This window comes from Zootoca vivipara, chromosome 8, assembly GCF_965207765.1.
Source record: "Zootoca vivipara chromosome 8, rZooViv2.hap1.1, whole genome shotgun sequence".
NCBI lineage: Eukaryota > Metazoa > Chordata > Lepidosauria > Squamata > Lacertidae > Zootoca > Zootoca vivipara.
Window position 1 is genome coordinate 24,978,667 of NC_142591.1, and position 17,179 is coordinate 24,995,845.

Here is a 17,179-nt window from a genome sequence, read left to right on the forward strand (position 1 = left end):
ATGTACCATGGGTATATCCAAGAGTATCACCTGACACTTCTTTGCAGCAGAAAACTGACTGGTGATCCAAAATGGTGGCCAAGTCATGTTTCAATAAAGTTTGAGGAATGATAGCTCGGTTAGAGAATACATGTTTCACATGCAGAAGGTCTCCAGGTTCAATCCCGAGCATCAGGTAAAACAGGTCTAAGGAAAGACATCTCCTCCAACCCTGGAGAAGTCATCCTGCCAGTCGAAGAGGAGGCAATGTGGCTTCCTCTGTCAACCATGAAGCCTATGAACCCTCCACCCCTTTGTCATGTGGTGGGGAGGGTTGTTACCATTTCTCCCCCAGCCCCTCAAAAACACATAAAAGTGAAAGAGGAAGTGGGAAAGCATTTTCAAGACACGGATCGGCACCTGAGCAGCTGAACGGAAAGCAAAGCGACCAAAAGCGTAACAGATGAGCACGAAGGAAAAGTGGGGAATTTTTTTTTTTGGGGGGGGGGTTCGAAATAGGCAACTGGGAGAAAAATGTAGCAACCAGAGAGAGAAAATGAGGTGCCACAGGAGAGAGAGAAGGCAACGGCACATATCAAATCCAATAACATGGAAGTTGCATTTTTCACAGGTTCCTCACACATAACAACCAAATCACAGCTCACATCTGCATCGATTGAATGAAGCATAAACATTATGGACCCAGAGCAGTCGTGGCACAAAAACATGGATCTGAATCACAGGTCTAAATGGATCTTCAGGAGGCTTACAAGGGCTTCCCTCAAAACCACCACATCATAGGTCACCTCACCTGTGTCCAGAGAGATGCTCTGTGATTTGTTGATAGTTTCGCTGTCATCCTATGTAAAAATAGCCTTGAAAATCCGTGAGGATCCATATATTGAATCAATGCTTTCATGGTGCTGGCTGGCTGGCTGGCCTGCACTGGATCTGTTTTAGTTGGTGTTTTAATGTGTTGCAAACTGCTTTGAGATTTGTTCTTTAAAATAAGAAGCAGTATAGAAAATGAAATTAATAAAAATAATAAATCCCATAATAATAAATAGACCTTCTATTGTGGCGACCATAACCTAGGTGTAAGGAGCCAATTGGCAATTAGATTTTATATCTGAGTTCCTGACACTGGGTTCTCACCCACAATTCTGAGATTAAGATTCATGCCCTCTGTAGTCTAAAGGGAAGCATCAGTTGCTGCTACACTGCTTTAAAAACCAAGCCTCTAAAAAACTACCAGATTAAGAAGAGTACTCCTGTCAAAAAGAGCAAGCTGCCTTGCAGTATTAGTTTTTCTGCGAGTCCGAAGGGCAGATCTATGCAGTTTTGTTTTGTTTTTTTTAAAAAAACAAGGCCACAGAAGCCTGCAGAGTCCTTAAGATTCCAGAGGCATGTGCCTCAGAGTGACAAACTTCAGCAATATGAGGTTATCCCACTAATTTTCTCTGAGCAATCCAAGCCACCTGTGTGTCTACACCGTCAGCCCTCTGTGCAACTACCAAGAAAAGGCGAGTCAACATTCTGGTCTGAGCCAGACAAGTGCAAACTGGATCATACATAAAATCTGGACTCAGAGGGGATAGGGAGGGTGGGGCACATTCCCTAGCAACCAGCTGCAGAACTTTAGGATGCCTCGGGTTCTGTTTCTACGAACCCTTGCTTAAAAGGTGCCCCCCCAAAAAAAAATTGCACGGAAAATCCAAACTGTATACAGAGTCTGTTGATGACGACCGAATGCATGTAGAAAAGGTGTCTGTGCAGAATTTTCCACACCCCTTTAATCGCATACAGTCGTACCTTGGGTTACGAACTCGATCCGTTCCGGGTCGCAGTTCGTAACCTGAAAAGGTCGCAAACCGAGCGCCATTTTTGCGCATGCGACGAAAACACTTCCGGGGTTGCGGAGTTCGTAACCCGAACTGTTCGCAACCCGAGCGGTTCGTAACCCGAGGTACGACTGTACTTTAAATGGAAGCCCAACATCAGGAAATGATAAACAATCCTTAACCGAGCAGCAATTATAACTCTTAATAAATTAACGGGCTTGCCCATTAATTCCCAGGAAGCAAAGATTCTACTTAAAATAAAATAAAAAGGACCAAAACAAAACCCCAATTTATTTATTTTTGCTAAGGGCCACCCACTAGCCAGCGCTGCCGATGCCATAGTTTGGCAACTTGGAGCAACCCATGTCTTTGCATACTTCTCCTCCCCACTTGCTCAGGCGCTGCCTCTTCTCCCTTTCAGTGCAAGATAGCTATAGTTAGCATTTTATGAACACAAGCCAGAACCCCAAATTAAAAAGGTATAAGATGGGGTGGGGGGGTTAAAGAGAGCAAAGAGGGGCATGCAAACCCAGAAGATGCTTCTGACTGCCAAATCATGGGTCCGTGGTTCAGTGGTGGAGCATTTGCTTAACATGAGGAAGGTTTCAGGTTCAAATCCTGACATCACCAGTTAACTGGACCAGGTAGCAAATGATGGGAAAGACTGTGTGGCCAGTGACCCCGAGAACCACTTTTCCCTCCTTTGTAGTACTACTTTACTACTTTACTACTACCTAAGTAGTAAAGAAATACCCAGGTGATTTGTATGGATGTTCACTCACACTGAAAAACTTTCACTCCAGGGATCTGCCATACTGAAAGCCAAACCCCTGAGCACTTGCAAAAAGTGTTCCAAGAGCTATGCTTGATGCAAAATGGCATTTCAGAGAGAAAACTCAAGTCTCCCTTTGGAAACCACACAAGACCTTGTGGTGGTTCCAGAATTATAGAAAGGGACACATTTCTTTTTAATCTGTTGCTCCAAGAGTCCTGTGTCATCTTAAAGATAAAAAAACCTCCAAGAAATCAGAACGTGAGCTTTCAGTTAGGCCACAGGTGTCAAACACAAGGCCCGGGGGCCAAATCCGGCCCGCCAGACCTCGTCATGTGGCCCGCCGAGCGCCCCAGCCAGCGGGACCCAGCAGCGGGACCTTGCTGCTGAAGCGCCGCGCCGACAAAGCGCCGGCAAACAGCTGGGGGTGGGGGGTGGGTAGAAAGGCGGCCAGAGCAGCGCTGCGTGGAGCACCCCGAGCCACAGCAGGAGAAGGAGGAGGCAGCTTGCCGGGTCAGCGCCCGGCAGCGCCGCACGGAGAGTCCTGAGCCTCTGCGACGCAGCAGTGCTCTGTAGCACTTTGAATCCTCCTCCTCCTGCCACGGCTCGGCGCCTGGAAACGGCTGCTGCTGCTGCTGCTGCTGAAACACAGACAAAGCACCCAGCAGCGCCGTGTGGAAGAGGAAGAGGATTCAAAGTGCTACAGAGCACTGCTGGGTCCCAGAGGCTCGGGACTCTCCGCACGGCGCACGCCGCCTCCTCTTGCCTCACCTCCTCTTCCTCCTGCCGCGGCTCAGCCTCATGAACATGAGCTCAGCAGCGGCTCAGCCTCACGAACTGCAACTCTGAGGCTTTACGCACTTCTCCTAAAACGGACACCCGCTGCCTCACGCTGCACAGGAAATGCTTTTTGCCCCTGGGTCCCTTCGTGCTCTTTTCTGGCGCTGAATCAAGGCGGCGACCCCCCGCTTCCCTTTCTTTCTTCCTCTCTCTCATTCTTATTCTTTCTTTCCCTCTCCTTCCTTCCTTCTTTACCTCTGTCTTCTCTCCCTCTTTCTTTTTCTTTCCTTCTTTATTCTTTCTTTCCTACTCTTCTTTCTCTCACCTCTTTCCTTCCTCTCTCCCTCCTTCTCCCTCTTTTCTTTCTTTCTTTCTTTCTTTCTTCCTTCCTTTCTTTCTTCCTTACTTCCTTCCTTTCTTCCTTCCGTCCTTCCAATCTTTCTTCCTCTCCCTCATTCTTATTCTTTCTTTCCCTCTACTTCCTTCCTTCTTTCTCCCTTTCCGTCTTCTCTCCCTCTTTCTTTTTCTTTTCTTCTTGGAAAGAACCCTGGAACCAGGAGAGCAGCTCCAGTGAGTCAACCTCAGCCAGTCCCTTTGGTGAAGGGTGGTGGCTCACTGGCAGAACATCTGTCCTGCATGCAGAAGGACCCCAGCATCTCCAGGTACTAGTAGCTCTGCAAAGGTCCTGCATGAAACCCTAGCGAGCCTCCACCACCCAGTGCAGTTACCAAAAATCATTTTTCAATAAATTGTACAATAATTGTACATTTGAATATCTACTTGCCGTTATTCTGACTATGTTTCTGCTTTCAGAGCTAGTTATTACTTACATTATTACAAAAAACAGTAATAATTGAATGCAGTGACAATAATTTATGATAATAAAGAGTGGACACATAGTCCTACAGATACAACCGGCCCTTTGAGGGTGACTAAACTGCGGATGCGGCCCCCGATGAATTTGAGTTTGACACCCCTGAGTTAGGCAATACATCTGCCAGTCTTTAAAGGTACTACTACCCTAAGGCACTCTTTCTTCTGAAGGAAGGAGCTAGAGAATTTGCACTAAAAGGATACAATGCAGACTCACTGGTCTAAAGCAAAGGGGAACAACAACTACTACAAAAAAGTCAAGATCTTCAAAGCAACGGATAATCCTCTTTAAACATAACAATGCCTGCATGGGGGTTTCAATTGCTTCCCTCCGCCTTGTTGGTACAGACCCCTTGAAAATCTGCAGGTGAATCCCCCTTAAAACTATTCAGCTGCCCTGTCTCAGAGGCCTTCGAATTCCCTTAGCATTACTTACCTGAATCACATTGAATAAACAGTCCCCACCCATCACCTACTTCTTTTGTCTACAGCGCCTATTCACTGAGAGCTACCTTTATTGACTGCAAGGCTGGTTAGCATGAAAAACTGGAGAGGTAGCACAGAGAACAAGATGCACTAGAATGGCTTGCATCCTGCTTTAGGCAACGGAATCTACAGGCTGTTCTGCTGAACCAATAGGGTGCAACTCAATATTCATTCCAGATCTGCAAGGTTCGGTTAAAAGGCCCCTGCCCTTCACAGGTGAGCTGCTGTTCAGCCATGATATAGCCCACTGAGGAAGCCAAAAGCAATTTTAAAACAGCACACCAAAAAGTCAGTTTCTTTTGCATTTCACAGAAAAGCAACTGCCACGGGGTACAGCTTTTAATTGGGCCTAGAAGTGAGCACTTAAGAGAGCACATCACATCCGCGTTATCCTTAAGATTCACACCAAGAAAGAAGCAAGGATGCTTCAGTTTGGCTATTTCTTCTGCCAACACCTGTTGCTGCCTTAAATAATGTATGTCCTACCTGTAAAACCATTGCCCTATTTAATGCCAACAAGGAGCAGAACTGGGCTGCAAGGTGGGAACGTTTCAAAACCGTTTTTGTATTAGAAAAGGTCCAACCGTTCAATTTCTCCACTGAATCCTTGGCCAGGTTAAGTGCCCCCTTGTTTTCATCAGCCAATATTTCAGGGCGATAACGTTCCGTAGCATAGAAATGAGCATCCTTTGTTTTATGCTACTGCTACCCAGAACGGTATCGTTTCATCCCATCGCTCATTTCCAACAACTGGATTTAGCACCTTTTGCACAGAAATGCACAGATTTGGAACCTGTTGCAAAATGAAACACACGAGGCTAATCTCCCTCAAATTCCCCCAGTTCCTTTGTGTCCTAAAAACAACCAACTTCCCCCTCAACCCCACACACATACACTCAACGCAACCTGGAAAGAGGTGCGAGAGAAGACACATAACCTCCCTATACCTGCATAGAGAAGATGCCAGGACCACCCTACGGTAGCAAATTAACACAACATAGCTCCCCGAAACAAGGGCAATGCTTCAACCAGGCAATATATTTAGCAGAATGTGATCGTGCAAGAATCCTACCAAAAAAAAACAACATTCCAGTTTGCGAGCAGTAAGAATTTGGAATTTGGTTGTGGGGAATCCACACTGAAATACTTGCTCAGCTATAGTGCTAGTTGACTTTGGATGCCACCGCTATCCATCTTGCAGCCAAATTTACTTCTCTTGGCTGCTGTGAGGCAAATAGGCTGCTCTGAGCATCTTGGAGAAGGGCAGGATACTAATAATCCTCCACAAGAGGTCCAGGCGGTGGCAACACGAGAACAGGCCTTTCCTGCAGTGGCTCCCCGCATATGGAATGCTCTTCCCAGGGAGGCTCGCCTGGCACCTTCGTTACATGTATTTAGGCGCCAGGCAAAAACATTCCTCTTTTCTGGCTTATTAAACCATCTTTGGCCTTTTAAATAAGGGGGGTATTGTTTGTTTGTTTTTGTTATCATGCCATGTATTTGTCTGTTTTTATATTGTATATTCGGTTTTTATATTGTAACTCAGATGAAGGGCGGTATACAAATTTAATAAAATAAAAATGCAATGAATACAAGCAGAAAACACACTTTTCTCCTATTCGAGCCAAGTCCTATTTCATAAGTGAAGAATTTCATTTTAAGAATAGGTATCTTTGTGGACAAGAGCATCCATAAACAGAACAGGTGTCAGGGTGGCAAATTTGCTTGAGAGAGAAACACCCACAGACCACCACCCAGTTTATTACATTTATCTGCACATTATTTTTCCACGAACCCAACAGGCATCAAATTAGTGAGTCACACACACACTGCACAACTTTCTTATTCACTTAGGAATCGATTCTTGAAAAGCAGTGTATATTTCTGCCCTGACATGTTTCCGTCCGCACTATTTGTTTCAAATTTAGTTTTCATTGTTCCTGCCACAACCGTGAGGACTAGCAACCACAGGCTTCTGACAAGACTTTGCTGCCCACACAAGGCCCGCAGAACATGGGATGATAAAACCTACTTCTTATCACAACTGCTGAAGACTCCAGGGCAGGCCACGATTTCTGAGCCACTTTAGAAATTCAGAATTCCTAGCCTTAACAGGGTTTTCCCTATCAATTAATAAGATAGCGGCCATTGTCACCATTCATTGGGGAGAGTCTCTCTTATCATTCCACTTATCTGCTTTCCCAAGACGCTTCTTTGCAAGCTTGAGGGCAAAGGTATTTTAAAAGGGAGAGGGGTGGGGGAGAAGAAAGAAGGAAAATGTAAATTAATTCTTACCCCTTTCTAAGCTTCGGATCGCTCTTCAGAAATGCACTTTATATCTGTAAAGGGGGGAAAGAGAATTAAAAGTTAAGCTAAGTGTGTAGTGTGAAAAAAATATGTAAACCAGTATCCAGAAAGTTAAAAAGTGATTGGGGGGGGGGGGAAACAACCAACATTATTCATCTGGTAGCATGTCACATAGCTTTTCCCAACGTAAAATGAATTGACACAAGCACACAAGCTTTGAGAACAGCACTAAAGTTACACACCAGGACTCCAGCTGTGCTGTAATAGACTTCTTTGTTTCCTACACAAATCTATCTGATGTTTGAGGGAGAAACATTTCATTCCACCTGTGTTTCAACTCACTACATCAGCCAGTACTGGGGGGGGGGAGGTACGAGAAAAAGGAATTTCTGCTGCTAAAGTTTCTATAAACACCAAGTTGGAAGCAAGTATGTTCTCAGGACATTTCCTGATAAATTGCCACCATCAAGCCTAAAAAAAAAATATAGACTTATATGGAAGCACATCACATTTTGAAAGTTACCTGTAACCAAGACTTCTATCCTACTAACCCAGCCACACTTGGCAGGGAGCAAATTCAACATGACTTGGTTCTGAGTAATGTTTATTAAGCTCATGATGCCATGTGCTGTTAACTTCTCAACTCTATGAAAGCATCCATTAAGGGAACGCAGGTCAGAATTCTGCAAATACTTAAGATACAGGAGCTTACATATTAAGAGTGCGATATGAAAATATTTCCAACGTTGAGCACAAAAGTTCAGTCTGATTTTAAGTTCGAGATTCCCAGCGGGGTAATTTAAGAGGAAAAAACGTGGTTTTATTTTATTTACAAAAGGAAAGGAGAAAGAGGATGAATCCCTGATAGATGCACTTGGGTTAATTTTAGCATCCTTCTATTTAGCTGCTTAGCAACACTTATCCTATGACCTTCTCCGCACCACCTACTTTCGCAAGGGATAACATGTATAACCTGAGAGATCTAGCAATGATAGCCAGTTTTGACTAGCAGTGTAAGACAGCTGATGCAAAAACCAGCTTTTACTACAAGCAAAAAGGGGGGGGACCAGGGAAGAGCATCTCTAATTATGACACCTTCAGTAACGGAAAAGCTGAGTGTAGATGCGGAAATGCATCTAGAGTACATAAATCATCTTGAAGAAATCCAGGAAACCCATAAGGCTACAAGGGACATTTTGCAAAGGCCTGGAAGAGGAGGGGAGGGGGAATTTTGAAACACACTGTCTGCCCTTAGGGCCAAAACAAGTTTGCTAAACCCACTACGAAGTCACAAGAGATTTTCCCACCTGAGGTTTAACTTTAGCAATCTCTAGAGCAGGGGTTCCCAAACTAAGGCCCGGGGGCCGGATGCGGCCCAATTGCCTTCTAAATCCGGCCCACAGATGGTCCAGGAATCAGCATGTTTTTACATGAGTAGAGTGTGTCCTTTTATTTAAAATGCATCTCTGGGTTATTTGTGGGGCATAGGAATTTGTTCATATTTTTTCCCCGAAATATAGTCCGGCCCCCCACAAGGTCTGAGGGGCAGTGGACCGGCCCCCTGCTGAAAAACTTTGCTGACCCCTGCTCTAGAGACTCTCAGAAGTCCAAGCAAGGTTCATCATATGACAAAGATGCAAGGATGGGCATCATCTATCTGGCTATTGAACAGTTCAATAATTGGGTGTGTTCCAGTTTTTAAAACTTTGTATTAAAAACTAATTATAAGAGGGGGGGACAGTTTTATTAAATGGGCATGAATTAGTTGAAAATTTTCAGGTAGCTGAAATGGAGCATGTTACTTTCCCCTTAAAAGGTCTGCAAAATTTTACATTAACACAAACTTAACATACTCCACGTGTACACGGCTGGGATTGCTATAAGAGGCAGACACACACATACACAAGACATCAGTTTCTGGCCAATTGCCCTGAAACAATTAAAGCCATTAGGTGTGTCTTAAGAGAAGGATGAAAAGAATTGTTGTGGTAACTTGATTGATCGGATGGTGGAGCCATGCTGTTTCTGAGTTTCTAACACACAAAGGGGTCTATTCTCCCAGGGATGTACTTGCAACACCAGTTAATGCTAATGGGCATTATGCACACACATCAAGGAGGACTATACCCCTAAGCCTTCAAAGGGAAAATAAAACCCTAAAACAAATATGGCTTGTGTGACCATGAGTCACTGGGTCCATGTCTATCTCCCCCTGCATGCGCATATACACATATCTATCTGAGGAGAGAGACCAAGCGGCTGGGCTGAGGGCAACTTTTTTAACCCTTCCCAAACTGCATGCCACCATACCCTTTTAAGGATATCAGTCAATATTTGGTGGAAGGGTCACAATTCCAGGAGTTACTGAAAAAGCAGCTATCTTAAAAGAGGCAAGCATCACCCCCCTATCGCACAGGCAATTTTTTTCCTGCCCAAAGGATGAGAAAAACTGCATTAACATGAGCGACTTTGTCCAAAAGGGAAGACATTTGCAAAGTAAAAGGCAGTCAGAAAATGTAAAGTTTCAAGCACTTTTCCCTTGCCAGGGATCAACCAAATAACTTAACTGCCTTCTCAGACTGAAGACACCACATTTATGCCCCCCCCCACACACACATACCTGTTACAGATTTTCCCCACCTAGCACCAAAAACTCTGTAAAGAAAAAGGTCCTCAAGAGAAAAAAGAAGGGAAGTGCATCTACTCCGCCATCCTTTTCAAAGTCAGACACTTAGAAGTCAAGGAAATAGCATTTTAATGAGTTATTTTCTCCCCACCACCCAAGGGGGGGGGAACTAAAAACCCCAACCATCTCCCCAGGAAGAGTGCAGTTTGGGTATTGCTTAGAAGCCCCTGCCGAATTTGGGACTGTCCAGGGGGACCTGGGCTCTTCGTTCTCTCCCCTAGCCAGGCAAAGGAGCACAAATGTGCTGAGCTAAGAGAAAACTTATCAACCGACATGACAAAGTTCAATCCACCTCCACCATCAACAAGCAGCGGCGGCGGCAGCGGCTCCTCCTCCTCCTCCCTCTGCGAAAGTTTTCACAGCATCTCCAGCCTCTTCTCTCGCTGCTCTACTCTGCCCGGCAACGAGATGCCTCTCTCTCTCTCTCTGCCTGTTGCACAACTGCGAGCTAGAAAGCTGGAAGTTACTTTGGCCGAGGACGGAGGAGAGCAACCACCACGTTTTCCATGGCTGCTCTTCACCCACATACACACACACACACCTTCTCTCTCTCGGTTAAATAAAGGCAACAGCAAGCGAGCCCAACGGCAGGGAAAAGTTTGAACAAGGGCAGAAAAAAAGTTTGATCAAGTAGCAAAGAGCGGCGAGAATCTCTCTCTCTTTTTTTTGCAAACTGGCTCCATGTTTGCATGGGTGTGGGGAGGTCATAAAAGATCTCCCCCTTTTTTCTTTTCCCTTTTTAAGTTCCCCCCAAAAAGGAGAGACATCATCTCTCTTTTAAGAAAAGAGAAAAAAGAGGGGGGGAAAGGGTGGCGGGGCAGGGAAATACGTCTTTCGACCAGGGGCGGGGGAGAGAGAGAGACAACCCTTTCCCCCGCTGCTTCTTAGCAACGATTAAGGTCGCAGTTTCCTAAGAGACGAGTCCCGACTAGTCTGCATTAACACGGAGAGAGGAGAGGAGAGGGGGGAGCAGGGGGGAGGACGCTTTTAGAGAAGTTTTGGATGTAGCAATTGTTTGGGGGGGTAGAAGGGGGTGCGAGAGTTAATAGTTGTTTGTCATCCGAAAGGGTCGATGGAAAGGATTAAAAAGAGATGCGAGAAGAATCCTTTTTTAAAATAACACAGAAAAAGAGAGAGACCTGGACCAGTTAAGTTCAGAATTCGACGCAGCATATTGAGAAAGAAAGAAAATAGAAGTAAATAGGACACGCGACATTTTCCTAGGTTCGGACGCACGCGGCTTCCTGTACTCGTGACGATGCGTGTGTGCGTTTCCTCCTATAATCCATTGGAAGGGGGTGGGGGAAAGAGAAAGATGTCCCTCGGAACCAGTACAAGGAGGGGGGGGGGAGAGAGAAAAAGAAGCGCAGATCCCCTCCCGCACATACGTATACACATACTACCCCACACAGTACCATAAAACACGCCGAACCCTTCCAAACTATTCAAGGAGGAAAGGAGAAGAAGGATGACGCGCGTGCACCTTTGCTGAAGGCCAAGCGAGAGAGAGAAGCAGGACTGATCTTGTGAAGGCTCCGACCTCTCCCTGTCCCCCCACCCCCACCCCCGAGGGTGAAGGGGAGGGGAGGGCAAAGGGAACGAGAAGTACCAAAGTACAATTATATATATATTAAAAAGGAGCGACAGAAACAACACACGCAGATGCTTCCAGCAACCGACCTTGCAAACAAGGAGGGGGAAAAGTTAGCAGATGCCCGAGAGAGAGGGGGGGAGGGAGTAAAAAAAGAGACTAAGCGTCTGGATTTTTGGGGGGGGGAGAAGAGTTGTACCTTGAGAGAGAGTCGACTCCACTTCAACTTAAAGGGAGGGGAGCTACTTCGCTCCCCATCATCTTCAAATCATAAAAGCTTTTCCCTCTCTCGCACAACCCCAACGCAACAAAAAAAAAAAGGCTGGAGAAGGAAGAGGAGAGCGAGCCGGAGGAGGATGTAGTTGCAGGGAGCGGAGGCCAATTGGGTTAAAAGATGCTTCTCCTTCTCGCAAGCCCATCCAAATCGTTGGTTAAAAATAAACTTTGCAGTAGGAGGGGAGGGAGAGAGATGATCTGGATGAATTCCTGAGCTCAGACGGTTTAATATGGATGAGCATCAGGTCCTGCAGGCAACAGGCTGCAACGGGTGTTGCTGGTTGGTACAGTTTGCAACACGGAAGGAGAGGTGGGGGGAGCCGAGAAGGGGAGGCAGGGAGGAGCGGGGGATGGGAGAGAGAGAAGCTGCCCCAACTCAGCAGCAGCATCTGCTCGGCACCACTGCCAACCAACTTTTCAGAAACTTTCCTTCACAACACACAAAAAGCAAATAAAAAAACACCCGGCCACCTCTCCCTCCCCAAACGCTACATTTGCAACACCACTAAGAGTAGTCGCGCCGCTTGAAAAGGGGGGACACTTTCTACCTTTCGCCACAAGTGTCCTCCTTCGTCATCCCCACCCATCCATCCGCACGTTCGGAAGGGAAAAAAGTTTCTTTGCACTCCTCTGAAGCTCCCCCGGGCACCTTCGCTCCCAAGCTGCGCCTTTCCTCTCTCTTCCTTCCCAAGAGGCGCAGGTAGAAAGTCGCCCTCCTGGCATCAGCCTCGCCTACTTACGTCGGACTTGCTCCGGGCTGGGCTGCCTGGCTCGAGCCATGATGGAAAGCGGTGCGGATGGACGGTGGTGATGATGATGCACGGCCGCCCCACCAGGCCTCCCTCTCCCCACTCCCCCGCTATAAAAAAAAAGTTAAGGATAATAACCGGGAAAGGGAAAGGCCAGGGGACGCGCAATTACCAAAGGAAAGCAAAAGTTTCCGGAGGGAGGGAGGGGGGGGGAGAGCGAGCAGCAGCCGAATTCAAAATGGCGTTTCGATGGATGTGCAAAGTTCATCAACTCCCCCAGAACTTCCCTTCGTCCTCTCCTCCCTCCCGGAGAAGGATGAGGCGAAGCCGAGGAGCCCTCCGGCCCGGCAGCGACGCCCGACGGTGCCCCCAGTCTCCCTCACCCCACACCGCGCGCCCCCGCTCACCCTCCAAGGCAGGCGCATCACGTGTGGCTCCGGCCAGGCTCCCGGGGACGTGTTACTCAGCCAGGCTGCTGCTGCCGCCGCCGCCTCTTGCAAGCGGTAGCATCCCTATCTCGCTCGCTCCCTCTCCTCGCCTGGGAGGGGCTCTGCTCCTCGCAGAAGAGAAGTGAGTAAAAAACTTTTCTCCTTCCTCCTCCTCCCAGTTGCACGGAGCCAGCTCAGCCTCCTCCTGTTGCTCCTCGCTTAAGCAACTTTTTGCTAACCATCGGGACAAAAGTCCAACCAATCTTGCAATAAGAAATAACTCCCCCCCCTCTCTCTTACTTGCTTGCTCTCCTCCTCCTCCTCCCCCTTCGCCACACACACACGCAAATGATGGTGGAAAGAGGGAAGTTTCCAGACTAGAAAGTCTCTCGGTGGTAATGTACCATCTGGCTGCTGCTGCTGCTCCCCTCCATTACAGGCTTGCAGTTGCAAGGAGGAAGCGCCGCCGCCGCCGCCGCTGCGCAGAGAGAGGCAGTTGAGTGTTAGGGACTGATAAAGCGCTAGGGATGCAGACGGTGCAGTATCGTCTTTGAAGGGATCGCCCGCTGCCTGTCTCGAGCTGCTTAATCCATTGTCAACCAGGTGCCGCGCATTCAGCTCTCTCTCTCTCCCGTCTAATTAACGAGAAAGGCAGAGAGAAGCCCCACGTCGTGGCTGCTGCTGCTGCCGCCGCCGCCTTCCAGCCTGGAGCGGATGGAGCAACAAGTCTCAGCAATTAGCAATACACTTGCAACCTTAGGCATGAAAGCCCTGGGTGGCGGCGGCGGGCATCCCTTCCGTGTCACCAGTTGCTCCACCATCCAGACGAAGGAGGAGGCGCGGGGAGGCCTACACAAACACACGCAGCCCTCCTAGGTTTAGGTTGATTGAACACCTGGCAATTAAAACGCAGACAATGGTGGTTGTAAAAAGAGGAAAAAATCCTCCTTAGGCATAAGGTAGGCCCAGACTCATGGATATTTTGAGGAGGATGCTAGTGGATTAAAAAAATCCTCTGTTTAAGAAATCTGGTACCAGCCACCTCTCCCCCCCCCCAACTCCCCCCCTAAAGTCAGATTTCTTAGAAAAATAAAAATCCCTCTATCAAATTAATTTCTGGTTGGTTGGGGGTTGGTTTTTACAGTAGCACAGGGTGGTCCATCGCCCCTGCTATTTTTGTAAGCAGGATATGATCAAACGCTTAATCTCCAAGCGTACAGTAGAATCCTAAGCACATTTGCTCATATGCAGAGTCCAATAGGTCTTAGTCCCAAATAAATATGCATAGGATTGTGGCCTTAACTTGGCTTTGAGACCATTGAAAAATATGGAATTTGTTCCTGTTCGTTCTTTGCTTCAACATTTCCCCTCCCTGCTATACTTGACAAGCAAGTAAAAAGTAACCCATCACTTCATGCTCATCCAGACAAAACAGTTTGGTCCTCTGAATCAAAACACTTTTGGAGGTGACCTTGAGTTCTAGTTTTTGCATAACTATATAAACAGGTATACAGCCCCGGAAGCATTGTTATTTCTGGTTTTTAATATCATTTTTTCTATACTTAGGGGCAGAAATATATCTCCGTGGGCTTCCAGTCTTTCCCTTCCTGCCTAAATTCCTTCTGGGGATGCCAGGAAGAAAAAGAGCTCAGTTTCCAGGCAGTACCAGGGAGAGGAGGAAAGGAATCTTCCTCTTGCTGTGGCATGATTCAGTGTGTATTCCATCCTCCACCCTCTTCTGAGGAAACCGCATGGGGAGCTGAGCCAAGCCTGGGCTATGCCAGGGAGCAGGAGGATCATGCTGTTACATGGGGTGCCTTCACTTTCCCCACTTTCCCTCCTCAGGAAACTGAGCAGTGCTAGGGAAGTTACAGGTAGGTAGCCGTGTTGGTCTGCTGTAGCCGAAACAAAATAAAAAAATCCCTTCCAGTAGCGCCTTAGAGACCAACTAAGTTTGTCATTGGTATGAGCTTTCGTGTGCATGCACACTTCTTCAGTATCTTCAGTGTGCATGCACATGAAAGCTCATACCAATAACAAACTTAGTTGGTCTCTAAAGTGCTACTGGAAGGAATTTTTTTTATTTTGTTTCGAGTGCTAGGGAAGTACCTGATCCCTCCTCTCTTGCAAACAGCAGGTGCTCGTCTTTCCCTTCTAATGAAAGGGAAACAGGTGAGCAAGAAGGGAAGTTGAGGCCTGGGTGTGTGAATGGAAAGAGAAAGAGAAATGCCTCTCTCTTTATCCACCAAGAGGAAAGTTAGAGCTGGGGGTGTTATTAGGGCATGTCCTACGTCGCATAATTACATTCCAAGACGCAGCACGGTTAAGTGAAATTGCGTATATTTGAAAAAAAACATTGGAAAAGTCTGAAAACACCCCACCCCATTCCACCCCTTTGGGGGATGTTTTTGGGTCTCTTCTGGGTTAGGCGCAGTCACACACAAATCGGATGCACCTAAAACGGTTTCTGCCTGTATCATTGATTTTAATAATTTTCTAAATTTCATTGTTTTGTTCATATAAATTCTATGACAGAAATAAACACAACTTTTGACCGGCTGCACTGAAACACAAGCTGCTAACACAGTGCCAAAGTTCCATGTAACAAAAATAATAATCTCAAGAGGGCAGCTCACGTTGACAGTTCTAGTATTTAAATTGTCTTCTGGGACAGCACAGCAAAGCACTCACTTAGTTCCTGAATGCAAAAGGAAGCAGCAGTTAATGGAATATAATCTGTATGATGTGTATGACAGCTTTTTCCAACCTGGTGCCCTCGATGTGTTTTGAGATACAACTCCCATTGGTTGCATCCAACACTACTGTTTGGCTACAGGATGGGTTTCCTACAATATCTTCTTGCTCCCTTGAATTTTGCACACTCTTGCAGGAACCTTGCACCCACCAAACATGACATTCAGCTGCAGCAGGTTAGCTTATATTTGCTTCAGTATCTTATAAACAGACGCCATATATATTTTTGGGGAAATTTATAGTGTGGGGAAAATAACAGAGATTGATTATATTATCAGCAAAGGGACAGGTGATTAAAGATTAACTGCTTGACACCATCCTGGTATATACTGTCATATATTTAATTCTGCTACGTAATTCTGCATCCAGTAATAGTTTCAGGATGCAATTATAATAATTATAGTGTCAGTCCAAAGGAGAAACTTTAAATAATTACGGTGGATTCAGATGATCTAAGGGATTGTTACAGTTGTCATAGGGTATCTGGTTAACTGAAGCTTTCGCAAGAGGTTAATCGGCTGTGTCATTTTGTCTTCTAGGAACAATAGCTTACAAGGAGAAGGAACTTCCTTCGTGATAATGTTATCACCAGTCGGGAAGGGGACCCACTAAGGGCATCTCGCCCAAGGACCTGTCAAAACCTGGAGCCATTGTTGGTTCTTCCAAAAGCTATTGGCACAAGTGGAACCACCATAATGTGAGGAACTATGTGCTTGAATAGCGAATACCAGAGTGGTAGCCATGTTGCAACAAATCAAAGAGTCTTGTGGCACCTTCAAGATCAACACATAGGGCAAGGATGACAATGTGGTACCCTCCTGCAGTTTCTGGACTACAGCACCCATCATCCCTACCACTGGCAATGCTGGCTGGGGCTGATGGGAGTTGAGGTTGTTGTTTAGTCGTTTAGTCGTGTCCGACTCTTCGTGACCCCATGGACCATAGCACGCCAGGCACTCCTGTCTTGCACGGGAGTTGAGGAGTCCCCCCAAAAAATCTGGAGGCCCCACATTGACTACCTCTGTATCAGGGCCTAAGCTTTTGAGGGCTACAGACCACTTCATAAGATGCACAATGTTTGTCTTCAGCCAGTGGGTTTACATGGGCACATAGGGACAAAATGCAAAGAGTGGAATCGAATGTTCGTGAAATGTAAAAAGCACATTCTGTGACATTCAATTAAATGTATGGTGAATAAGCACAGCCACCATTAGCAACAACAGGAACTACATTGTGATAATGCAATTATCCTAGATTTGCATTGTAGTGAACGGCTATCTCTAGCATCCTTTTGATAGTCAAACGCCACCAGGCCCAGCTGATCACTTTGGGGAGACAGTAGCTGACTAATCAGCTATGTCATTTTGTCTTCTAGTTGATTAGTAGCCAAGCACTGCCACCATTCACAACAGAAGTAACAACTTGACAATAACACAAATTATCCTAGATTTGCATTGAAGGGAATGGCTAAGATTTACCGTAAATCACATTGACTTCTGACAATCATCCTTTTTATAAAGACACTACTCGAGCCAAAGAATTGATATCCTGATCCAGGAAGACAAATTCTTACGACAACTGCATGTTGCTTGACTGTAGAGCAGAGGTGGGGAACCAGTAGCCTTTCAGGTGTTAGATTAGAACTCCAAACGTCCTT

At 46.4% G+C, this 17,179-nt stretch overlaps 1 protein-coding gene and 1 long non-coding RNA gene across 21 annotated transcripts in view; one reads left to right on the top strand and one right to left on the bottom strand.

Moving 5' to 3' along the window:
• The window catches only part of RREB1 (ras responsive element binding protein 1), a 126,196-nt gene extending 112,731 nt beyond the window's left edge, over positions 1-13,465 (bottom strand). For 6 of the 19 annotated variants that reach the window (XM_088675157.1, XM_035125500.3, XM_088675159.1 and 3 more), the window contains exons 1-2: positions 12,748-12,886; positions 7,027-7,070 (exon numbers count right to left, since the gene is read on the bottom strand). The gene's annotated coding sequence lies outside the window, so the exon portion shown is untranslated. Of the gene's footprint in view, positions 1-7,026; positions 7,071-9,658; positions 9,956-10,016; positions 10,221-10,265; positions 11,066-11,139; positions 11,162-11,514; positions 11,919-12,139; positions 12,290-12,331; positions 12,887-13,068 lie in introns of those variants that run through there. The other 13 variants (XM_088675150.1, XM_060277985.2, XM_088675149.1 and 10 more) reach the window with 12 other exon arrangements.
• On the top strand, positions 12,776-17,066 carry LOC148684771 (uncharacterized). Of its 2 annotated transcripts, XR_015951371.1 has the most exons (3): positions 12,789-12,910; positions 14,335-14,642; positions 16,062-16,914. It is a non-coding gene; the product is annotated as an uncharacterized LOC148684771 (long non-coding RNA). The 2 variants fall into 2 exon arrangements; XR_015951370.1 differs by lacking the exon at positions 14,335-14,642 and having other exon boundaries at positions 12,776-12,910; positions 16,062-17,066.
• The last annotated feature ends 113 nt before the right edge of the window (positions 17,067-17,179 follow it).